The sequence below is a fragment of the Ixodes scapularis genome, unplaced genomic scaffold, assembly GCF_016920785.2.
Source record: "Ixodes scapularis isolate PalLabHiFi unplaced genomic scaffold, ASM1692078v2 PGA_scaffold11__112_contigs__length_91849675, whole genome shotgun sequence".
NCBI classification, from domain to species: Eukaryota; Metazoa; Arthropoda; class Arachnida; order Ixodida; family Ixodidae; genus Ixodes; species Ixodes scapularis.
The window spans coordinates 617,889-627,269 of NW_024609837.1; the positions used below are offsets into that span (position 1 = coordinate 617,889).

The window sequence follows — 9,381 nt, forward strand, 5'->3', positions numbered from 1 at the left end:
TGACAATGACGATGCGGGTACCGATGACGTCATTAGTGACGTCACTGATGACTTCACCAGTGATGATGACGATGACGATGCGATTGTCGGTGACGTCATCAGTGACGTCGCTGATGACGTCATCAGTGATGATGACGATGCCGATGCCGGTGACGACATCAGTGACGTCACTGATGACGTCATCAGTGATGATGACGATGCGGATGTCGGTAACGTCATCAGTGATGATGACGATGACGATGCGGATGCCGGTGACGTCATCAGTGATGATGACGATGACGATGTGGATGCCGGTGACGTCATCAGTGATGATGACGATGACGATGTGGATGCTGGTGACGTCATCAGTGATGATGACGATGACGATGTGGATGCCGGTGACGTCATCAGTGATGATGACGATGACGATGTGGATGCCGATGACGTCATCAGTGATGATGACGATGACAATAAGGATGCCGGTGACGTCATCAGTGATGATGACGATGACGATGTGGATGCCGGTGACGTCATCAGTGATGATGACGATGTGGATGCCGGTGACGTCATCAGTGCTGATGACGATGACGATGTGGATGCCGGTGACGTCATCAGTGATGATGACGATGACGATGCGGATGCCGGTGACGTCATCAGTGATGATGACGATGACGATGTGGATACCGGTGACGTCATCAGTGATGATGACGATGACGATGTGGATGCCGATGACGACATCAGTGATGATGACGATGACGATGTGGATGCCGATGACGTCATCAGTGATGATGACGATGACGATGTGGATGCCGGTGACGTCATCAGTGACGATGACGTCATCGGGGGGTCACGCGACATCGGCGGGGGTCACGTGACCTCGGGGGGTCACGTGACCTCGAGGAGGGGGTCACGTGACCTCAGGGGAGTCACGTGACTTCGGGGGGTCACGTGACCCCCACGAGGTCACGTGACCCCGGTGGGGGGCTCGCGCGGTGCATTATGGGACATTTCCCATGATGCACCGCGCGGTTACGCCGACGGCGACGCCGACGGCGACGGCGATGGCGACGCCGCTCAAGCCGGAAACGGGCCCCTAAGAGCTGCGCTCTAAAACAGTACGCCCGTTTTTGGATTGAACCTGGACCTGCTGCTGGTGAAGCGGACGCCCCTCAACTGGGCTACTGGGGGAACTCCTCGTTCGTAGTAATGCGGCCGGTCGACCATGTGTCGGAAAGTTTGCTGCCGATTTCCCTCCAGCCAAGGCACTCCCCAGGCTTGGAAGTTGGGCAACACCACACATTGCCCACATTCGCACCTAGTAAAGAAATCGTACGCATCCATATTTAACTCAAAGTATGCACTTCTTGCTTAAGTTTTGCGCGTTATAAAGCTCTTACCAATTCATGTTCGTAAGACGAGGAATGTCTTCAGCCACGAGGAGGGGCGACGGCTCGGCGACGTCTTTGTGCAAATCTGCTTGGTGGTCGGGCTTGTCGCGCAGAATGAATCCCAATTCTTTCAGTCGTTACGAAATTCCTCTTTCAAAGGAAGACAGAATTCGCCGGTACCGCGAACGACAGTTCTGAAGCGGAGGTCCCACGCCCGTCGTCCGCTGCCATTGCCATCCCGCCCGCGAGTCCCACGATACGCGATGCAATGCCGTGTTGAGGATTATGCAGGGAACGCACAAAATGCTTCCGGTTCTCCGTGCAACTTTTTTTTTTTTCAGTCAACGTCTTTGCAGCCTTCTAAAAACCACAAGAAACTGGGTTTAATTTTTTTTTCTCCTATTTTTAACATTGAGTGTGTCCCTTCAATGACCCACGACTTTGACTAAATTTGGTGGTTGTGTCTAAACCTTAGAAAATGGCCCGTGACCACAGAGAAGAGAGTGAGCGCGACTCAAATCGGCCAGTTCTCAATTGGCGGTTCTTGGGTGAAAAGAAACCGAATTCCAAGCCGCAAATTGTGTTCTGGGTAGTTGGGCTCTCGTACGTCGTGCACAACTAAAAACCTCGGCGAGCCTAAGTACCCCGTCAGTGTCCCTTTAAGGATGGTCCTTTTTTATGGTACTTACGACTACCTGTCATTGTAATTAAGCGCCGTCTTCAAATGAACAGCCGCAAGGGCTGATGGAAGGCAACGCTTCAGCGTGGGCATTGGAGGCAGGTACGCAGTTGGACGCAGCATGCACAGACGTGCAAATAGCAGTTTTTGCTCTTGGTCATTCCATAACGAGTTACTTTTATGAAAAATCTCTGGTCTGGCGGAATGGGCTCTTGGCATCAAATGAGGCTGTAAAAGTCTGGCTTGGTCGTAACCCTTTGGAAGAAAGACTCCAAGGGTGCGTCTTCTCCCTGGCTTCTGCCGAGGGAGGCGCAATGGCACTCCACCTGCGGCACCTGCCGCAAGTCGTTCACTGGATCGTTGATTTCTTGGTTGCCGCGCTGCTTTGCCCAGTTCGGCGTGCAGTTCGGAAGCAGGTACGGGTATGGTGCCTGGAACGCGTCTCTGACTGGTGGGTTTAGCATCCTATCCCGCCCATACATCAAAAGTGGTCCCAATGTGGCAACAAATGACGTCGCAGAAGCCGGAGTGTCCCGCTGTTGCCTGTCGCGATCCTGGCGGTTGGCCGTAGAAATGCTGGCGAAAAGCGCGAGCGAACGCGAGTGTCGCTGTCGTCACGGCGTCCCAGGTGTCCCAACTTTCGGCTGCTTTAAGTTCCGTGGACTGTCACAGCGGAGAGCGACCTACAGCAGAACAGGCGTCTGCCATACGTACCACAGCTGTTGGGACGCCGCCAGGGTCGTAACCGGCGACAGCATGACGCTTCTAAGACGTCATCGAGCGGAAATCGAGGGACCACTTTTTTGGGAACGGTAAACACACCAGTCGGAGACGCGTTCCAGGCACCATAGTACAGGAAATCTTGCTTCCACAAAGGAGGCGGTCGGTCGGGGCCTCCGCGTAGAAAGGGCGCGGCGGTAATGCGGCGAACTGAGAGCCCGTCGATCGTCCAGAGCAGAGCTCGCCGCACTCGTTCTAACATTGGCCTGTGCCGCGTCGTGGAGCTGGGAGACCCGCATCGAAGGGGGGAAAGCTTCTCCTTCTACCGGGCTGTGCGTAGTTCTCTACGTGTGCAGGTGGTTCACGCCAACGTGACTGGGCCTCTTCTAACGCTCTTGGACAGGCGCAGCACCCCTTGCCTCGCCACATGTGCTCTCGTCCCGTCAATTTCAACCAATGGGCAGGCACAATGCCGAGCCACTTATGGACGGACGCGCCCAATCTTACGGTTTGGTAACCTTAGAAATGCTGCCACATTAAAAAAATGACGGTGTCCTGTTCCTGATGACGGTGCCTCGCCGTGTACGTAGCTACCACGTTTACACAAATGTAGGTTGATCCATTTTTCAATTTTTGAAAATCTGAAGTGGGGGGATCGACCTATGATCGAACCAGAGCATTTCACAGGTGACAAAAACGAAACAATCGCGATGTCAAGAACACCTCGGCTTGTTACGAGTTCAGCCAGCCGTACCTGTAGCATTGCGCCATTGTGTAAGCTCGTTTTACAAAAGCTTTTTTCTGTTTTATCTCTGCGAGCGAGTACCACTGATACCCAAATGTACGGCGGTGAACTGTGCACGGCACGTCCGGCTCCCAGGGGTGGCGACACTCGCTGTAAGAGCCACTCCGGTGTAGCCGCTGGAACAGCCTCACTCCCCGTTGCTTTTCTTCGCACGATTCAAGGTCGCACATTGTTTGATCGAGTGTCGACATCGTGCTGGAATGCCAACTACGTTTCTTTGTGTCGACGCTCCGATCCATGCAGTTAAGGATTTTTGTGCTCTTTTCGGCCGTTGTTCATCCAAACTAGTGATGGGCGGAACTTTTTGCCGAATCGAAAGTTTGGTGCCAAATCTTGGGATTCAGCAAAGCCAAACTTTTCTAGAGATTCGGCAAAGGTTTGACAAAAATACATTGTTACCAGACTTAACGTTGAAATTTAGTTTTTTCTGGCGAAAAAGGTTTTATGTTTTTTTTTCTTAACTTAAATGCAACATGTAATGCATATTGACAGTTATTACTAAATAAGGTGATATTATACAATATAATTGAATTGTTGTCGTTTCTGTGTGTTTAGTGCCAATTTTAGTGACTCCTTGCAGAAGTGGCGTGGTTGGGTTGAGTAGAAGCGAGCATGGCGCAGTCACGAATCACGCTACGAGAGTTTCGGTTTTGAGGCATTATTAGCGCAAGCCCGCATATGTGTGACATTGTTAAAATGAGGGCAACAACGCTGCGTTCTTGCTTTCTCCGAGACTCGCCGTTCTGTGTGCGAATACGAATGCAATGGTTGCTGAGCCTTCACCAGAAGAGAGAGTAATATTATTGTAAATATGCATGTTCTTCAATTTGAGTCGCTGACATCAGCTTTGCATGAAAGTGTGCGTCCCATATTAGCAATGTCTCGTTTTTCACCTTTAAAATGCCAGTTTTTGGTGTTAGGACACACACTAACGTTTAGAAAGATAGGGAAAGTTAGAAACGTCAAATGTGCAACGTACGAGCATTATAGCTCTGTGTTTAGTTTTATGCAGATACAGGAAAATCGCGAAATAACGCTAATTGAAAAAGCAATATTATTTTGTTTTGCTACACTAGTACTTCTGAGCCAAAAACAGAATTGTTATATTTGCAAGGAGTGCTTTAAAGTAATTGCCGGCCAATGTTTCAACTACCTCGTTGCATCACTGGAAATGTCAAATGAAAATCACGTCATCCAGAATGTAGCGCATCCTTTGTTACTTGCGCAATGGACTGCGTAAATTTCTGGTCCATCTTCTACTCTTGAGGCAAACGATACTGAGAACCACTCCACACCTGACCGTAACCACTATGCTGCACCACCACACACTACACGATAGTAACCGCACGACTGCACGGCGTCCATTTGCAATCCATGGCCCATGTGCGCAGACAGTTGCCGAATTTTCGCCGGACTTTCCTTCAAAAGTTCCGCATTTGCCGAACTTTGCCGAATCTGAAGTTTGGCAGATTCAATCCATCACTAATCCAAACGCAACCAAAAACTGCGCCGCTGCTGGACGCAAGTTTGACCTGTCGGAGCGGGTGGTGCTTCAGTGGCGTCTCCAACGGCACAAGATCTTAACTGCAACGGTAAACTGTAAGAGGCTTTCTCACGCCAAAGTCTGGATAGCTCCGTATGCCTTCCTGAGTTAGAGGTCAGGCGGTCGGGCTTTCAACGTACATCGCTGAAATGCGCGATCGATCGCTACCCGCGACGTGCGCCGCAATCATCGAGCAAGCGCGGAAGATGCGGTTCGTGCGGTCATTTGCGAAGTGCCAGATTTCGTTGGACGGTGCCAACAACGTGCTTTGATAACATAGCAGCAATAACGACGGGAACGACAGCATTAGTGCGGATGAATCGTAGCCTCTGGTCGCAGACAAAATGTGCCCCTAAAATAGCCCTTTTTTGTTTTTTGCTAATGTGCAGTGTGAGGGTCGACTGCCAATTGAGTCGACTTACAATCATGTAAATGTGGTACGTTATTGGAGGTGAAGTTTGGGATCTCTGTTGGCTGCACGATTTGATTGTCAGAACTGGCAACGAGAACAGAAACAAAGTTTCTTGCTAACTTGGAGCACACTGCGTAGCTAAAAGAAAAATGTGCCTACATCTGTTTGCCGTTTTTAGGTCTGACTGCGGCATCTTTGCGGGAAGTCGAGCAACATCGGGTCTACGTGGATCCGACTCTCCCGGTGCAGCCACCTTGGCACAAACCCTCTGCCGTCCGCAAACCTCAGGAAGACCTAGTCCAATTCCACGAGGTCGGGCGGTCCTAGCAGCCAGTTGTCGCGACAAAGTTGTGGCACCGTTGTGGCACGGCGTTTGGTGGCGTTGCGACTTATCAAACCGGAACAAGTTGTCGTCGTGCCGGCAAGGCCCTTTGGTTCGGGTGAGGGGCTCCCTTGGTTAGCTTTTGGAGAGGACGGTACGGTCCTTGGAACGAAACTCCGACCGGTGTACGCGTCCAGAAACGTGGTCCCTCGATTTTCCCCGGATGACGTCGTGGAAGTGTGACGCTGTCGCCTGCTGGGATCCCAGCGGTGGCGGAGCTGGGTGCGGGAGACGCCCGTTCCGCCGCTTGTTGCTCTCGAGCTTGACGTTCCACGGTAGCCTTGGCAGCCGGGAGTTGGAATGCCGCCACAACAGCGACACTTGCGGTCTCTTGCGCCTTTTTTCCCGGAATTCCTACGCCCGACCGCCGGGACTGCGACGACCGTGAGCGTGGCGCTCCGGCTTTTGCAACGTCATTCGTCGCCACTTCGACACCACTTTAAGACGCACGGGCCGACTGGGATGCCGGGCACACCGTTCGAAGATGCATTCCAGACGTGGAGCTTGTCAACTGATAGGCAAAAAAATAAGAAGAGCGGCGGTCTTGGGACAAGATACGAGAGACAGCCGGCTTCATCTAGTTGCCCCCCTCCACTGGTCTGCTGCTACATCCATGACGACACGTAGACACGTTTGTGCGCAGGAAGCCCTGGGTCCTCAAGAGGGCAAGAGTGAGCTCGACCAGTTCGGCAAGCTCTTCCTTGGCGGCTCGGACTACAGTACGACAGACTCCAGGGCCACTTTGATTAGTGAGAAGGAGTCGTCGTCTTTGTGCAGCTACGAACTTGACGTCGATGGGCCAAAAGAGTCTGTGTGCCTGTGCAAGATGGAGCGGCCTGCACCGTGGCTTTCGTGGACGCATTCAGTGCCCGTCGGGGTGTCACATTGTGTGTCTGTGCGCAAGTGGACCGGCGATTGAGTGTGACACTGTCGAGCTTGTGTGCACTCTTTTTCACATTCATTGATTGTACAACCATTTCCATTTTGTGAATCCATTACAGTGATGGAGGCGGCATTTGACCTTTTGTGTAGCAGGCAAAGCTTTTCTATGGAGCAACTGCCGATGCTTTTGGAGCAGACGCCAACGTCTGTTAGCACATCGCTTGGAAATGAAAAGGTGGCTGCATCGTTAAATGAGCTCATCTTTGATAATGTCTGTGGGTTCCTCTTTGATGCAGGAGGATAGTATTTATTACCTTTTGTAATGACAAGAGATTTGGTGCAAAAGGATAGCCTTCTTTTTAGACGTAAGGCTGTGGTCAGGGTGGGCCCCATTTACAACGGGTACTAAAAAATCGCTTGAAATATTAATTGTTGCTCAACACTCGTTGTACTAAAGCTTATCTCCCCCCACCTTTATACCCTGTAGTTTATTTTGTAAGTATGATTTGTGTAGACTGCCACCAAAAACCAGCATTTCTGCTATTGCATATTCCTTTAAAAAAGCGTCCCCCAAGTTTTATGAACTTGCCAAACTCAAGACCACATGTTTTAGCAAAACCTACATTTGTGCTTTGAGGGGCTCCTGAAACGATAAAAAATGTTGTTATCAAACAGTCTGGTTGGGACATGCGCGTCAAAAAATAATTTTTCGCATAAAAACAAACAAACATTTCGGAGCAGTATTGACGGCACGAGATGCGATTTCGTTGGCAGTCACCTCCCTTCCCCCTGTTTTCTCTCTCGGCATTTCAGGCACGTCGAGGAGAAGTGGATCGACCTGGCCATCATGTTCAGGTGGAGAGAGTGTATGGCCATTCCTTGACATCATGGACTTTGCGTGCACAGTTTAAAATAAATCTCACGCCATCAATATTGCTCTAAAACAATTTTTTTTTCTCGCAAAATTAATTTTTTGGCACGCGTGTGTCCCAACCAGACTGTTAAAAAAAACATTCTTTTTCTTTTCAGGGGCCCTTTAAAGGGACAATGAAGACGATTTTATTTAATTTTTTTAAATGGTGTTTTAATGCTTCTTGGGAACATAGCATGCCGCCCAATTTTTTGTAGACATTTATGACGCGTATTTATGTGCCGACGAAAGAAGCAAAAAAAAACCGAAACTGAACCATCTCCAGTCTCGTTTCTGGGCCTCCAAAAACGGAGGTGACGTAGGGAGTGACATCAAGTGTGATTAGTCGGTATCGGTAGTATTTAGGAGATCGAGACCCTGGTTACCGCGGTGGGTTATAGCAGCGCGGTGGCGCGGTCGTTGCGCCGACTCTGTAAACATGGACGAATACCGCTCTCGCGAGCGAGTTCGAGCTTCCGTTCAGTGACCGAACACCAACGGAACGGGAGTACATGTGTGGCGGCCACTGCCATCACCCGACGGAGACCGCCCAGCCGGCAACGAGCGGCCCGCATGCCGAAGGACGGACGCGGGGGAGACGCGGAGGGGAAATCGGCAGCGATCCCGCCGTTCCGGGATCCGGTTCCTCCGCAGACGTCCCCTTTTTGTCGTCAAAGAACACGAACAGCTACCCACACGTGAAGACTAGCGTCGCCTGAACGAATGCTGGTCTTCAGTCGACCGTTAGAACAGCCATCTACAGCTACCATTTTGCAAAATCTTTCGAGTACCGTGTTCTTTTTTAATTTTATTGTGTTGGCCCATAGTTGCTCATTCCCGGTTTCGCGTCCAGCGTAGCAAAGAAAAAAAACAATGAAGCTGCTTTATTTACGGTTTAGTAATCATTTCCGATCCGATTTATACTTTTGATGGTTATTCAAGCGGAAATTAGAACAGTATTTCTAAAAATCGCGAACTAAAACGTGACCGAAGGCACGTTTCTCGTTTCAACCAATCGCTGACGCATCTCTTGTGACGTCGCGCTCCTTGGCCCCGCATCGGTCACGTGAGCTCCGCTTCTCCTGGCTTCTCCCGCAACTCTTGGGGCGTCGCCCCAGTCGATCCCTGTACGATTCTTACCGCGACTGTTTAATTGAATTGTGCGGCACACAAGCGCCGGTTTCGGCTGAAATTTGGGCAACGTGGCCTGAGGCGTGCCTGGAACCCAGTTCAATCGCCAAAAAGACATCCGAAATTGCCTTCATTGTCCCTTTAAAAGCGATGCTGCTCTCTTGTCGTTGGAACCAGAGTGAAGTCGAAATTCGGTGCTCTTTCGATCGACAGCTGCACGGGAACTAGACCTTGACTACCTCATTATTCCAATATTAAACCGCATATTTTTCGTTTTTCAGCGTAGCTTCTTTTTTTTTTAAATGGAATAGTACCGAGCATATTTTCCGAGCCTATGCAGACCGCAGGTTTGTCTGCTTCTTGCTCAGGGGTTCCGACGATGTCAGAGTGCCGAGCTCTTATTGGCTCATCGAAAACAAAATAGGGGGTAGATCTCGAGGCATCTACCATTGAGGTCTACCCACTATCCATCCGATGAAAGCCAATCCGAACTCGGCGTCATTTTGATGTCACCCCATCCCCAGCACAAGAAGCAGACGACTTGCTCTCT

General features: G+C 50.5%; 1 non-coding gene and 1 pseudogene across 1 annotated transcript in view; both read left to right on the forward strand.

Moving 5' to 3' along the window:
* LOC8030620 overlaps nt 1-9,381 on the forward strand; it is a 136,184-nt gene that overhangs the window by 36,045 nt on the left and 90,758 nt on the right. The window lies entirely within an intron of this gene.
* Nucleotides 5,856-6,923, forward strand: LOC121834988 (annotated as a pseudogene).